The sequence below is a fragment of the Grampus griseus genome (genome assembly GCF_964374135.1).
Source record: "Grampus griseus genome assembly, chromosome: 2".
NCBI classification, from domain to species: Eukaryota; Metazoa; Chordata; class Mammalia; order Artiodactyla; family Delphinidae; genus Grampus; species Grampus griseus.
Window position 1 is genome coordinate 136243400 of NC_139018.1, and position 16888 is coordinate 136260287.

Genomic DNA, 16888 nt, shown 5'->3' on the forward strand with positions numbered 1-16888 from the left:
ATCTTACTTGAACTTCTTTCCAAGCATCGAGAGGGCAAACACTTCCCTTATGTCAAATATTCATCCTTCCATCTCTAGAGTTAACCTTCCAAGCATTTGTTCTTGATTTCAGGAAAAAATAACCAAACTTTTATAGTTAGTTTTCTTCTGCTTGAAATTTAGCTTTCAAGACAGTCATTTCACTGTGGATTTAAAAAACTGAGCAATTTCTTTGTTTTCTCCTTCCCTGGAGTACTGATCTTCAGCCTGTTGGACTAACTAGTCTTAATAGAAGAAAGGCTGCAGGGCAGGGGGAAGAGGATGTGTGTGTGACAGAGAGGCCAAGAAAAGAAAGTGCATCTGGGATATTCTAGAACATTTTCTGGCTATGTTGTTGGGCCCGTGGCACTACACTGTCCTGGCTTTTTGTACCAGAGCAAAGCACTTTAAAAGAAGGGGTCTTCTATTTTCCTTTGTATCTTTGGGGTTTTACACAGTACCTGGTCTCTGACATATACTTAGAAAGAACGCTTATGGATTGAACAGTGAATGAATGAACTCCAGTCAAATCTGGTTGGATCTGTTTGTGCTAATAGTAACGCCCTACATTTGTAAGATTTTCCGAAGTGTTTCCACATATATCATTATTCTTGCTGTGACTGTTAGCAAGTTGTCATTTTCTCGGCACTTCCGTGAATGAGCCAGAAAGCATACAAATAAGCAACCGATTTGAAGCTGAGAATTTAACCAGAAGAAGCCATGGCACGGAGGATTGGATAGAAACACCTCCTATCTAGCCCTGGGGTCTAGATCAGAACCACAGCCTGTGAGGCAAATCTGGCCTGTGGACCACTGTTGTAAATAAAGATTTATCAGAACCACAGCCATGCTCACTCATGGCCTCATGTCTTTGACAACTTTCTCACTGCCAGACAGAGGTGGGAAGTGTGAGAGATGATCAGGCCCTCAAGGCCTAGGATATTTACTCTCTGGGACTTGGCAGAAAAAGTGTGTTGACCTCTGGTCTAGATTTCAATAATAGCAGGGTGCACAAGTCACTGTGAAAGATGTCAGAGAAGGTAGGGAAAATTCTATCCACCTTTGGAACCCCTCTTGATTGTTGGGTGGTATTTTCTGATCTATGATCTAAGTAATATACTTAAAAAGAAAGATCAGGGGTTAAGCATGGGAAAGTAAAGAAATAACAGCGTGGAATCATCCTTTTCAGCCAACACATGGGTAAAGACACTCTGGAATACCCAGTGTTTTTTACTCAAGTTTGTTGTGAAATCTCCAAAAGCTCTGTGTAAGGCACTTCTGAGGGCCCAGCGTTCCACAAGGCCGCTGTGATATCCCGTTAAGCCATCCCAGTTCCCTCCTTATCTCACACATTCTGTTATCTTTACACTTGAGAAGTCACTCCAGATGCAGCTCTGCTGAAAGTAACATAATTAGGTCCGGGTGTCTCCTCTCTCCCCTTGCATCATCTGTGGAGTGGGTGCAAGCTGCCTTCACTCTGAGAACTTAATTTTTTTCCCAATGGATTGCTGAATAGACTGAACATATGGAACCTCTCACACCTGTAGACGTTTTAGCAATTTCCTCTGATGAATCCATTTGTAACCCTCTGCTCAGTTACACCAAAGGGTTCCTCTTCGTGTTTTTGCAGCCTCTGAAAGATTTTGCCACTTGCAGGGCCGGGAAGTCATGAGCTGTCTGGCTAGCTGTGGGGAAACTTCTGCGTTTGGATGATGTTTTTTACTTTGATAAATCGCGACGGATTTTTCCACAGGCAGATGCTTTACAGTTATCTGCGTGACAACACCAATATTCTAGAGCAAATCCAACGTGAGAGTTTGCAATTTACCTCTTTATCTTGGCAGCTATCATTTAGCCTTACTGGCTCTTTAAAAATTTTAATCACTGAATTATAGATAAACTGATTGCAAACTGATTAAGTGACTTCCAGATCAGAGTGAAATCCTGCAAATAGAGAGAATACTGAAATATCCTGTTTCTCAGAGGCATCTGCTATATTAAAATAGCACAGACTTTGGAATAAGAGGACCTGGGTTTTAAGCACAGCTCCATCACTTACAAGCTCCAAGACTGCGGTTGATTTACTCTGTAACTTCTCTGAGCCTCGGTTTCCTCTTGTATGAAATCTGGGTGATCACAGTATCATGCTCCTTATGGAATTTAACTCCGTTCCATTTAGTTTAACAACACTTTATTGAGCATTTACTCTTTCTGGGCTCTTTGCCTAGCACTGTGGTTATACATCAATATAATCCTCTCTCCTTACCAGTTTAATGTGTATTGGGCATTCAGATACATACGAGGATGGCTTCAATATAATTTGGTATGAATCATATGGGATATGGTCTGGGTTCTATAGGGATATTTTGCTCAGTCTGAGTGTCCAGGAAAACTTCCTCTGGACATGGTACCTGAGCTGTGATTGAATTAGTGTCGTCATGCTAAGGTAGAAAAGAAGGATTATTTAGATGGAGATCCTAGCATGAGAGAAAGCAGGGGGAACCTGAAACCACCACCTTGTTTATGTGGAAAACTTTAAGAGATTTGGTAGGATTTGATCACAGAAAGAACATTCGTGGCAGGGTATGTGGCTGGAGGTACATTTAGGAACCAGGCCACGAAGGGCCTTGTAAGCCTTGCCAAGAAGTCCCAATTTTACCCAGAGAGCTCTGGGGAGCCAGTGAAGCTTTCAGGCAGGGATGTGACACAATAGTGCATATTTGATTAAACACTTCGGTTAATATGTGTGGGTACTACTCCAAGGGGAGCAAGTTTTAAAGCTAAGTGATAACATTTTCAGCTTCCAATGAAAGGGATATAGCAGATTTGTGGCAGAAGAGACAGAGAGAAGGGCGGTGGTTTCCAGAAGTCATAAATATAATTGTTAGGGGGAGAGACGTTGATTGGATGTGGTCGGTGAAGAAAAGAGATATGCTTATACTGGTGATAAACTCAACTAATGTGAGTAAAAGCATTCTGCAAACTATAAAGCACTAGATAACGTTAACTTTGGGGGCATCATTCAGAAAACATTTAATGAGGAGTTTCTAGGCTGTAGGCTAGTTTCTGGGTATATGTGGGAGATAGGAGTACAGAAAAGAGAAGAGAAATAATATTTGCAAAAAATATTATATTCTAGGCCCTGACCAAATACCATATATTCATGAATTTTCTTTGTTTTCACAATAGCCCTTTGAGGTGGATTTTATTTCCTTTTATGCCTGAGGGATGGAGACTTAGAGATGATTCCCTGCTCTCAAAATGCTCATGGAAATTTGTGTAAGTGGAATTATAACTCACAGTGAAAGAAGCCAAGACAAAGACATACATGGAGTGATGCAAGTGTACAGAAGAAAAGTGCTGAGCTGTATTTGGAGAAACTTCACAGAGGAGGTCATGCCTGTGAAGAGGAGTAGAAACTGTCCAGGAGGCAGGAGGGGGCAGCAAAAGGAACCACAAGTAGAAAATGTGAAGGACTGTGTTCTGGGAACTGCAAATGGTTCAGTCTGGCTGGTGAAGTATAGAGGGGAGTGGCATGGGATGAGACTCTATGACATGCTGAGTGTGGGCTTTATGATAAAAGCAATGGAAAAGCATCCATGAGTTTTAAGCAAGTGTGGGTCAAGATAAAATATGTATTTTAGAAAAATCATTTTGGTGGCCCTGTAGTAAGGATGAAGAAGATTGGAAGAAGGCAATTTCTAGTTAAGAGTTGGTGGAAGCTTGGACTAGCATGGTAGAAGTGGAGATGAAGCAGGACTAACATTCAGGAGACTAGAGACAGCGTGCTGACCAGGGGTTGTAAGGAAAGAAGGATATAAGGAGTCATTGAGTTTTCTGTTTGGGGGCTGGGTAGAGAGTAGAACTAAACAAAGATGGAGACTACAAGAAGAAGAGTTTGTGGGGAGGAAAGAGCTTTGAGGGAAGGATGGCGAGAGACATTTAGAAGGCACATGGAAGAAGATAGATGGGTAGAATATGAGTGGTGAGCAAGAGAGCGAAACTGAGGATGCCTTGAGCATGCCAAAGGATGATGGCATCATTTAAAGAGCAGGGTAGCCTTTTGTCAGGTGGAGTCTCCTAGCTCCTTGAGAATCAGAAAAGTGCCTTGAGCCCACTTTCCTAACTTGTGGAAGTTTTAAAGTCCCCCAGTATTTCCAAGATTTCATGACGCTCTAAGTTCTCATGATTTCTTGAGTCTACACACTTTCTTCTATAGTGCTGTGGATTTTTAACACAATATTTATCCATATGTGAAACTGTTCCTTTCACTGGTTCTTGCAAAACACATACTCCCCCATGGCCTCTCCCACACACAGGCAGAGTGCTTGTTCCTTATTCTCTGAACCCTTGGTGCTTACTGACACCCAGCCCCTTGTGACCCTGGGACAGCAGGTGAAAGGGTGGGGAAGCATCACCTTTTACTCAGTGTTTATCAAGTATTTTCTTCCAAAGATAGATTAGGTACTGGCTGTAAAGGGATTGTAGTTTACCCACTTCATTGTGTGGTAAATACAGGACGAGTTTGGGGGAGGGGTCATGTTTGTAACAGAGAATGACAGATTTTATTTTAAGCAAATTTCATTTGACATGCCTTTGGGACATCAAGGTTACTCTCATGGTTTCAGGTAATCTCACTCCTCCTAGAAGATGCTTCCTATAAAGAGTAGAATTTTGTAGGTCATTCTGTCCTTTCCCTTATATTCACACATAAAGAAAGTTGACTGTTGAGTATGGTCATTTCCCTTCCTCCACTGGCTTTTTCCATGCTGGTTTTATAGGTTCTGCAGGACAGTAGTGTGCCAGAGGGTTTGTGTCTCAGTTCTGGGCTGAGGATCTAAGCTTGTCCTAGTGAGAATGAGACTGTGGATCTAATATGCAGGGTAGGTAGTTCACGCTATTGAATATCCCAGTTCCACTGCCACAGGTTGCACTTTCATCCTGCTAGCTGTCTTAGAGTTCTATGCCGCTGATCACAAAGTTAAACAGGTATGACCCTGAAAAATCTATCACCGCCATGGGAATGTCAGCCTGCTTCTGCATCAGTGCATTCATTAGCCATGAAAATTCTTGAGTTTTGGTCTGATTCTTGTGGCTGGAATAATAGGGTCAGGAACCTTTTACTCGTAACAAAAACTCATGAAAACTAGTTTAAGTTAAAATGAGACTCAGTGCTCATTTATCAGAAAAGTACAAGGGGACATTGGACTTCTTCTCCTCTCTCATCCCTCTGTTTAATCCTCTCCCCTCTCTCTTTCCTAGTGATGCTTCCTAGATGGTAGAAGATGATCACCACAAGCTTCAACTATACATAAACTTTTGGTACTCAAGATTTCCAGATAGGTTTCCTCTTCTTGACAGTTTCAACAGCAGTCCTGGGGAAAGCTTTGATTGACATAGCCTGAGTCATTTGCATATCCATAAACCAGTCGGTGTGTATGAGGGAACATGACACTCTGATTGGTTATACCCAGGTCAGGTGTTCAGCCTTGGGAGCTGAATGTGGTGTGAGCCTCTCCTGAAGCATCAAGATTGACCATGAAGAAATAGTGGTTCACCCAACACATACTGGATTTATGCTTGGTATTCTGATAAGCAGGATACAGTCCTGGTAGAGGTGGGACCAAATACTTACACCCTGCTCAGCTTCTGTAACATCTTGTCTTAGGCAGTGAACCCTGATACCATATTCCCAAGTAGCTGAATGGGATCCAGAAATGAGACTGTGTATAGATACTGTAGTGTCATAACTACCTGAGTATAGACATCCACACTGCATGACTGCAGCTGTAGGATCTCATCATCCTACTCAGTTAATTATTGTATTTGGAACTATCCTTGCTTTTAAAAAATACATACTTTGTTCTTTACTCTGGAGCACTTTTAAAAAATAAGTCTCAGTAATTCTCATTTCATGTAAATATAGCAGAAGACACAATTACTCATGTGTTTGTTTTATTTGTTTTAGAAAATTCAAACATAAGTAGTGCATAGAAAATGATGTAAGGAACGCACTTAAAATTAATGTTGCTATTTAATGAATTTTAGCACTTCTACATATTTGCTTTAGGGTTTTATTTTTAAACAAAGGCAATATCGTGGATAAGGGTTAAAGCCCTCCTGTATCCAGTCAAAATCTAATTTCCATCCTTCTCCAAAATTACAGCTAGTGTTGCTCTATCTATCTGTCTATCTGTCTATATCTGTCTATCTATCTGCTTCTGCTTTAGGGTTTTCTCTTTGCTTTCTTTGGTTAATTTTTCTATGTCTGTGTATGGCTAATTTGCAATGTTTTTATAGAAACTGTTCATTAAAGTTCCCTATTAATTAAAAGCAACACACACACACACACACACACACACACACACACACACACACACACACACACACACACACACACACACACACACACACACACACACACACACACACACACACACACACCCTGCCCAGAAAAACACCCTAAAATTAAAAATTAAAAACAAAACACCTGTATTATAATTTTTGAGCTACAGCTTTTGTGAGATGTTTGTTTAAAAAATACCTCCACTGTGATTGAGATCTATCAATTTCTGCTTTTAAGTATTTTTGCTTTTGTATTTGAAGTGATGTTGTCAGAGGTACACACATTCATGGTTGTGAGAATTTCTCAGTGCAGTGTTCCTTTAAGGATTATACTGTGTTTCTCTTCATCTTGATTAATAATTTTGCTATGAATAATTTTTCATGTAGTAGTAGTTAGAGATTTGTCTAATTTATTAGTCATTTTTTCCTATGTAATTTTGGGTTTGCTGATCATTTTTCTTTACCCATTTCATTATTTTTTTTCTTCTTTTTCTGTGTATATTCCATTCATCTTCTTTCTTTGGACTTATTCCATCCCCCCACTACCCTCTTGACCCTTGATTTCAACAAAAGTCTTTTTATTTTAATTTACCTTGTTTTTTAAAATATAACTTTACAAAAGATATTTGATAAGCATTATTATATTGGTATATAGTTTAAAATTTACATCATTATTTCTTTAACCCATGAACTGATTAGATTCTGTTTTTGTGTGCCAGACAGTGGTAGAGGGTGGTTATTACTGTTAGAATAATTGTTTTTGTAAATTTTAAGCTGACCCTTTTTTCTATTTCATTCTCACTCAATTCCATGGTGGTCAGGGAACCTGGACTCTGTGGGGGTGATTCTTTTTTTTTTTTAACATCTTTATTGGAGTATAATCCCTTTACACTGGTGTGTTAGTTTCTGCTTTATAACAAAGTGAATCAGTTTGTGGGGGTTATTCTTTAATATTTATTGAGTCTTCTTTATGACATAGTCCCTGACAAATTTTTATAGATATTCAATATATGGTATAAAGATGGGCATATTTTCTGTTGGGAACATAATTATTTAATAAGAAGCTTTTTGATCATGCTATTTAAATTTTATCCAACTTTCTCTTTACTATTTGATCTAACAGTTTTTTAAAAAGTTTGTTTAAAAAAAATATTAATTTTTCTTGGAACTCTTTTGTCCTGTCCAATGTTTTTGCCTTAAATTCTTCCCCCCCCAATATTAGTATTGCTAAATCAGATAAAAAGAGGTTTAGTGATATTTTTCACTAAATTTTTGTTTTTAATTTTTCTCTGTTAATTTGTTTTAAGTGTTCATTTTCTAAAGATTATATAGCGGGGTATTTTGGTTGCTTGTTTTTAGAAAATTCAATATATAGTACTGCCTTTTAGTAGATTACTTAATTTTATATTTATTGTGAGCATTGATCTCTTTGGATTAATTCCTTCCATCTTATTTTGTGCTATTTATTAAACATTTTTCGTTTGCTTCTGTTTTTTTAATCCCACATTTCCTACCTCTGTTGGCTTAGCAATTTTAAAATATTCCTTTGTTTTTCCCCTTCACCAGTCTGGAAACTACTAATTATATTTTTATTCTGTTTGTAAATTTCTCCTAATTAAAAAATATTGAAGTTCAATATACATACAGAAAATTGCACACAACAAAAATGAAATTATCACAAAATTAACATTCATGTAACTGCCATACAAGAAATAAAACATTTCCAATATTTCAGAATTACAAAGCATTAATGCCTTTTAAAAAAGAAATCTTTAAAGTTAAGTTTCTTAAATCAGCTAAAGTTATGCAGTATCTCTGTACTTTCTCAAATGAGGTGAGGACATTAGCAAACTTAACTAGTCATTAAACAGTCTTTGCCACCTTCATTTATGTTGTTTTAACTTTAGTTTTACTCACTTGAGACAGAGAAAGTCAGCTATTTTATATCTGCAGTTACATAAATTTTCCAACTGCATCTTACTTCCTTATCTGTGTGATTGTTTTGTTGTTGTTTTGCACTAAAATACAGCCTTAGTGGTTCTTTCAGTACTGATTTATGAGAACTAAACTCTCAACTTCATCTTAGGTCTGAAAATGTCTTCATTTCATCTTCACTTGAATGATACTTTATCCAGATATAAAATTCTAATTTGACAATTGTTTTCCCTTAGCATTTCGAAATTTTTTCTCTGTTGCCTTCAGGTTTTCATTATTAATAATGTTAAATTTATTCACAATATAATTACCATTCCTTTGAAGGAAATTTGGCTTTTTTATTTGATAGTTTCAAGAATATTTCTTTTTATTTTTACTGCATTGAAATATCAGTGTCCTCTGGTTTTTAGTATGGCGTTGCACCCTACCGCTAGCTGTGCCTGATGTCCCTATGTTTGGGGCCTGTATAGTTTAATCATTTGAGAATAAATCTCTAGTCTTCAGACATAAAGGAGGAAGGAAGATTGCTTAGTCATATAACCTGGGGCATGGATCTGAGGGCCTGATTACTTTTCATAAAGACTTTCAACCAATACTGTGTTTAGACATTTTCTGTATGTCTCACAGGAAGAGATACTTTTTGCACACAGTTTCTGATTTTTTTCTCTTGTAAATTGGCTTGCTTCCTTTTGGTATAAAAGTTTGAGGGATCTCTGATCTGTTAAATCACATACCACTAGACCATCTGCTTTCCATCTCTCAATATTTAGATATTTCTTGTCTGTCATCTCTCCTATTTTCTGTGTGTTTGAAGATTTATAAATATTTTCAAATCCTTTACAGTAATTTTTTTTGTTGGGGGGGAGGTTCTTGGAGATATAATGGATGACTGCGTATATTCAGTCTTCTGTGTCTAAACAAAAATCCTTTCCATTAAGATTTTGCAGACACTGGAAATTCTATTAACAGAAGATAGAGTCCTTCATTTCATAATTAGAAATATCCCAGGGAGACATAACACATTAACTTATAATTATAAATGGCTGTTATGCTTTCGTCTTTATAATTGACCCCTGATTCAGAATTAATTGCTTCCATATCCCTGTTATATCTCCTTCACGTATTTATGGTTTTTGGTAGGCAGGCCTCAATAACTAGACTGTGAACTAGTTAGGATTATGTTTAAGGCACTTTTGCATTTGAGTATCATTAGTACCTATCACAGTACTTGGTACAAAGAGATTGCTTCATAAATGCCTCTTCAATAACGATGAATAATTTAGAATCAGAATTAACACAAAAAACTTTCAGCTATGACAAGAGTATTTCTCACCCATTGATGAGAAATTTGAACCACATGATCCCAGACTTTTCTTCCAGATTTCTCCCACGATTTGATTAATTATTCGGTTTAGAAACTGGTATTGTGAGGAGATTAAACCTTCAAGTAATGATAAAATAACAGTATTATTTTATGTTTATATAATTTGTTTATTGTTTAAGGTGCTTCCATACCCATATATATTTTTCTAACCCTCACACATCCCTGAAATACTGGAGAATTGCAAGGTGTATTTTACTTTTATTTATTCTTTCAAAGAATACAAGATACTGGTGGGGGTAATTATCATCAATTTGGGATAATCCAAGAATATCCCCTTATTTAACATCATTTTCTGTAAAACTATCAGAAACAAAGGAACTGAGGAAGAGCTTCTTAAAGGGATAATAAAGCATGGAGCAAATGTCGATTGCCAAAGTAGAACCTGTAGTTTTTCTTTCCATATTACTCTGCCCCTAGGGAGTGCTTTTGACAAATAATCACTGTAAAGGCCGCAAAGAAAAAAGAGCTTTATTTGGGGTCTTGAGAATTGCAACTCAGGAGACACAGACTCAGGTAAAGCTGAAAGTGTATTCCAGGGAAGAGAAAGAATCAGGGGTTTATAAAGGCAAAAACCACAAGGCTGTAGTCTGACATAAGAAAGGAGATATTTGTCCTTAAGGGATAAGCTGTCACGAGTAATTTTAGACTAAGGATCCAACAAGTATCTGGAATTTCTGGAGCATTGTGTAGATGTTCTGGATTCCTGTATTAGGACAATAAGCCAGTCAAAAGGTCAGATTCCATGTGGGCTGAGATGTGCATAAATCACACTTCTTCAATGGCCTCCTGGCTCCATTTTAGAGAACTCCCTTAGCAATATTGACTCTATTTTGATTTTCCTTTCACAACACCACCATGAGGCAGCTCATACCCTCTGTTTTTTGAATGGAAATAGGAAAAGACTTGGGCCAACATGTCTTCATCCTCAGAAATGCTCTCCTGGAGCCCCCGCCCACACAGACACAGACACACCTCTTCGCCCAAGCCCCTCATTCCCACCAGAAAATGACTCCAACTTTGAGCTTCTCTTCTCTAATATTTTAAAGGGAGAAGATAAAGGGACCACTATTTATTTTTATACATAGCAAACAAAGTTCTTATTTACTACAAACATTTAAACACAATTATAGGAATCCTAGAAATTCTTGCCCACAGAATAGTTGACAGTGAAAAGGAGTAATGATCATTTTTGCCTAGAGTAGAAAGACTTACCCTTGTTAGTTCTGAGAACTGTCTAACCTACTCTAAAAGAAGCAGGAGATCTGGGGATATGGGGTGGGCTGGGATTCCAGGAGAGAGGAATGGTATAGGTTTTAGAAGGGTTGAGGTCTATGGCTATACAATTTAGAACAAAGTGAAATGGAAGTAGCAAAGCCGAGATTAGACAAGGGAATGTTTTAAAAATTGAGGAAAAGGTTCCAGAGCAAGATTTCTGGGTAGAAGCTTTAAACAGTGCTGATTCAGAGTAAAGAGAAGGAGGGCACATTGAATGGAAGCACATTTATTGTGAAATGTTAGATATAAAATGCAACCTCCACTAACTGGTATTGTAGTTCATTTCTTGACTAGTCCCATAGAATGAGGTTTTGAGCTTGGATTTAGCTAGTAAAAAGTGTGCATCTTAAATGCATTGAAGGAAGCTACAATTGTAAATAAATCATTCTGCCATCTTAAACTGACAACAAGGTGTTCAGTGAAAGTAGTGATCTGGTTAGCAGCGGAAACATTCAGTTGTTATGTAAATCATGGGGAGCAGGGGAATGAATGTTCCTTGTTCTTCTGAGAGATCAAATTAATTCACATCATATCACAGCACCAGGGATATCATCTGCTAATACCTAGCAGCTTTTCAGGTGTAACTCCCTTGGTGATCTCAAGAGTTTGTCAGTCGCCACTCTGAGCAGTTTTTCTGTTAGTCGTGAGAAAGCTGGATAATTAAGAAGTTTGGGGCCATGCAGACTGGCCAGGCAAAATGGACTACTGAAGAAAGTGCCATTGCTTTCTTCTCCTGAAGAATAAACAGATAAACGTCTGTCACACAGGTGGAACTTAAGAGCTTTATGGAGCTGGCTGATGGAAAATCCCTTTATGATGCATAGGTTTGTGGAGGGAAGCTTGGTCTTTGTCTCATAGCTTCCTGATGGACATTAGGTTTCAAAAAACTTACCAACACATTGTGATTGACCTCTGAAAATGAAAGTTGGAGATTCACATAACAGGCAGTAAATTTGAGGGCAAGTCGAAACACCTGACATAATTAAAGCAAGACCCTCAGTAATAAACAAGTAGAAATAAAATATACAAAATTGATGTCATTCTTAAAATACTATATTCAGTATGTTAGATGTATTGAAAAGCATCGTCACTATGACTTTGGTATATATGAGAAAATTTGGAAAGCAAGCTGTAGTTAAGAGTTTCTAACATTATTCATAAGCCTCCTCTATATTTAGTTTTCAAATAGATTATTAATAAATTTTAAAAGGACAGGTTATTCCAAGTTTCAGTATGTAAATACATAGACATAGGCTGATAGAGTAAAACCTCAGTGATTAAGGAACTAATTAATGGAGTATCTACAATACGTAATACATTTTTTCACAATTTTTATAATTGCATTTTAAAAATTGGGATATAATTCACATATACAATTCAGCCATTGCAAGTGTACAATTAAATGATTTTTAATATATTCGCAAAGTGGTACAACCATCACCACTATCTTATTCCAGTACATTTTCATTACCCCATCAGCGGTCACTCCCCATTCTCCCCTCCCTGTGGTCCCTGGAAATCACTAATATACTTTCTGTATCTATGAATTTGCCTATTCTAGGCGTTTCATGAAAATAGTGTCATATGATATGTGGTCTTTTATATGTGGATCTTTCACTTAACCTAGTGTTCTCAAGGTTCATTCATTCGTTCCTTTTTAGCACTTCATTCCATTTTATGACTCAATACTTTTCCATTGTATGGATGAACCACGTTTGTTTATCCATTCATTCACTGATAGGCATTTGCCTTGTTTCCAGTGTTTGACTGTTATTTATAATGCTGCTATGAATATCCACGTACAAGATTTTATGTGGAGATATTTTTTCAGTTCTCTTGGGTGTATACTTAGGAGTGAAACTGCTGGTCATATGGGGAATCTATGTTTGACATTTTAAGTAACTGCAAGACTACTGCAAAATAGGTAAAAAAAATTATTGCCCTAGAATGTGTAAGAGTTTCAATTTGTACACATTCTCTAACATTTTTAAACTTTTTAATTTTAGCCATCCTTTTTAATTTAGTATGTGAAATGGTATCTTATTGTGGTTTGGGATTGCGTTTACCTAATGACTTATGATGACTTATGATGGTGAATATATTTTCATGTACTCATCGGTCATTTGTATATCTGTTTTGGAGAAATGTCTATTCAAATACTTTGCCCAGTTTTTAATGGGTTTGTCTTATCAGATATATATGATTTGTGAAATTTTCTCCTATTCTGTTGGTTGTTTTTTACTTTGTTGATGATGTCCTTTGATACTCAAGAATTTTAAATTTTGATGAAATACAATTTATTTTTCTTTTGTCACTTTTGCTTTTGATACTATATCTATGAAACCATTCCCTAACCCAAGGTCACAAAGATGTAATCCAGTGTTTCTTTCTAGTTTTGTAATTCAGCTCTAGTATTTGGGCCTATGACCCATTGTGAGTTAATTTTTGTGTCATATGAGATAGGGGTCCAAAATCATTCTTTTGCATTTAGGTATTCAGTTTTCCTAGCACTATTTCTTGAAAAGACTTTTTTTTTTTTTTCTCATTTGTAGTTATTTTGAAATTGGGAAGTGTGAGTCCTTCAACTTGGTTCTTCTTCTCTTTCAAGAGTGTCTAGTCTGTTCTGTGTCCTGAGTATTTGCATGTGAATTCTAAGTTTAGGTGATCAAATTCTGAAAAAAAAAAAAAAAAAAGTAAGTAGAATTTTGCTAGATATTGTATTGAATCTTTGGATCTATCTGATGAGTGACAATATTAAGTCTTCAAATCCATGAACAGAGGATGTTGTTCCATGTATTTAGGTGTTCTTTAATTTCTTTCAATAATGTTTTGTAGTTTGCAGTGTATAAGTCTTACACTTCTTTGGATAAATTTGTTCCTAAGTGTTTTATTCTTTTTGATGCTATTCCATTATAAATGGAATTGTTTTAATATTTTATTTTCAGATCATTCATTGCTAGTGTATAGAAATACGGTCAATGTTTGCACATTGATCTTGCATCCTTTGTCTTTGCTGAACTGATTTATTAGCTCTATTTCTTTTTTTTTTTTTGGTAGATTCTTGAGGATTTTCTATATACAGGATTATTTCATCTGCCAGTAAGGATAATTTTACTTCTTTTCCAATCTGGATGCTTTTTATTTCTTCTTACCTAATTTCTCTGGCTAGCATTCCTGGTACAATGTTGAGAACATGTGGTGAGAGCAAACATCCTTGGTTCGTTATAGATCTTTGGGGAAATATTTCAGTCTTTCACTGTTAAGTATGATAACAGCTGCGGGATTTTAATAGATATTCTTTATTATGTTGAAGAATTTCCCTTCTGTCCTTAGTTTTTTGAGTGTTTTCTATCATGAAAGGGTGATGGATTTTGTAAAATGGTTTTGTGCATCTACAAAGATGATAATGTATGTTTTTTTGTCCTTTATTTTATTAATATGGTGTATTACATTGATTGATTTTTAACATTGATTTTCATGATGAACAAACCTTCAAATCCTGGAATAAATCCCACCTGTTTGTGAACAATATGTGTAGTCATTTTTGTATGTTGTTTCATTTGGTTTGATAGTATTTTGAGGAGAATTTTTAGATATACATATATTTATAAGGGATACTGATATATAGTTTTCTTTTCTGTAATATCTTTGGTTTTGGTATCAGGATAATACAGATTCATAGAAAGAGCTGAGAAGTGTTTCCTCCTCTTTTAAGTTTTAAAAAAGTTTGTAAATAATTTAATTCTTTAAAAGTATAGTAGAATTTACCAGTGAAACCATATGGTCCAGGGCTTTCTTTTGTGGGGAATTGTCAACTATTAATTCAATGTCTTTATTTATTATAGGTATATTCAGATTTTCTATTTCTCCTTGATTTAGATTTGGCAGTTTTTATCTTTCCCAACATTTGTCCATTTCCTCTAGATTTTCTAATTTGTTGGTATATAATTGTTCGTAGTATGTCCTTATAAACCTTTTAATTACTGTAAGGTTAATAATAATGTTCCCTCTTTCATTTCTTATTTTAGTAGTTTACATCTTCTCTCCCTCTCTCCCTCTCTCTTTTTTGTCTGTTTAACTAGAGGTCTATACATTTTCCAAGAACCAACTTTTAGTTCACTGAGTTGTCTATTGTTTTTCCATTCTTTATTTCATTGATTTCTGTTTTAATCTTTATTATTTCATTCCTTCTTTTTGCTTTGGGTTTAATTTTATTTTCTTTTCTAGTTTCTTAAGATGGAAGTTTGGATTATGGACTTGAGATCTTTATTTATTTTAATATAGGCACTTGCAACTATATTTCCTCTGAGCAATGCTCTTAGTTTATCCCATAATTTTGGTACATTTTGTTTTCACTTCTTTTAATGATTTTTCTGATTTCCCATGTGATTTCTGCTTTGACTGAAATAATGAGTACATTATTTAATTTTCACATGTTTGTGAATTTCCTCAAATTTCCCTTTGCTATTGATTTCAAATTTCATCTGCTTTTGATCATAGAACATACTTTGCATGATTTGAATTTTTTAAATTTATTGAGACTTATTTTGTGGCCTATCATGTAATCTATTTTGGAGTATACTCCATGTGCACTTCAGTAGAATGTGTACAGTTTGCTGTGTTGGACCAAGTGTTCTATAGTTGTCTGTGAGTCTAATTGGTTTATAGTTTTATGCATGTCTTATGTTTCCTTGTTGATATTCTGTGTAGTTGTCCTATCCATTACTGAAAGTGAGGAATTGAAATCTCTAAGTATTATTATAGAATTGTCTGTTTCTCACTTTGGTTCTTTCAGTTTTTTTTTTTTTTTTCATATACTGTGCTACTCCTTTATTATGTGCATGTGTGTTTACAAGTTATATCTTATTGATGAATTGACTCTTTATCATTATATAATATTCCTTTTTGTCTCTTGTAACTGTTTTTGAGTTTAGTTGTATTTTGTTTGATACTAGTATAGCCACTCAGTCTCTCTTTTGATTACTATTTCCATGGCATATCTTCTTCCATCCTTTTACTTTTAACCCATTGTGTCTTTGAATCTAAAGTATGTCTCTTGTAGACAAGTTATAACTGTAACATTTATTTAAAAAATAATCCACTTCACTCATCTCTACCTTTGGATTAATGGTTTAATTCATTTATATTTAATGCAATTACTGATAGAGAAAATTTATATCTGCCTTGTTGCTATTTGTTTTCTATATTTCTATGTCCTTTTTAAAAATTCTTCCATTCTTCCATTACTACCACCTTTTGTGTTAAATAAATGCTATCTACTGTAACATTTAAATTAATCTGTCATTGCTTTCATAATTTTTTTTTAGTTCTTTTCTAAGTTTTTGCCTTGGGGATTATAATGAATATCTTGATTTTTAACAATGTAGTTCAGATTAATACAGACTGAATTACAACAGTACATAAAATTTTGCTCTTAAAGAGCTTCATTTCCTCCCCCTTTCTTCATGCTGTTATTATACAAATCATATCTTTATACATTGTTTGCACATCAACACAGTTTGTAGTTATTACTTATGCAGTTGTCTTTTAAATTAGATATGAGAAAAAAAGTTAAACTAAAAATAAGTTTATACTATCTTTTATATTTATCTAGGTAGTTACCTTTAACAGTGTATTTTTCTCTTTTTTTGTGTGTGTATTCTTGTTGTTATCTAATCTGCTTTCATTTCAGCCTGAAGATCTTCCTTTAGAATATTAGAATTTCTTGCAGGGTGCATCAGTTAGCAGTTAATTCTCTCAGTTTTTGTTTATCTGGTACTGTCTTAATCTCTCCTAAATTTTTTAAAGGATAGTTTTGTTAGATATAGGATTCTGGTTGGCAGTCTCTTTCTTTCAGCATGAGCATGAGTATGTTATCTCATGGCCTTCTGACCTTCGTTGTTTCTGATAAGAGTAATCAGTTTTTAATCT

The 16888-nt window shown here is 35.5% G+C and overlaps 1 protein-coding gene across 3 annotated transcripts in view; it reads left to right on the plus strand.

Annotated features, from left to right (window-relative positions):
* AGBL1 (AGBL carboxypeptidase 1) overlaps positions 1 to 16888 on the plus strand; it is a 775280-nt gene that overhangs the window by 418624 nt on the left and 339768 nt on the right. The window lies entirely within an intron of this gene.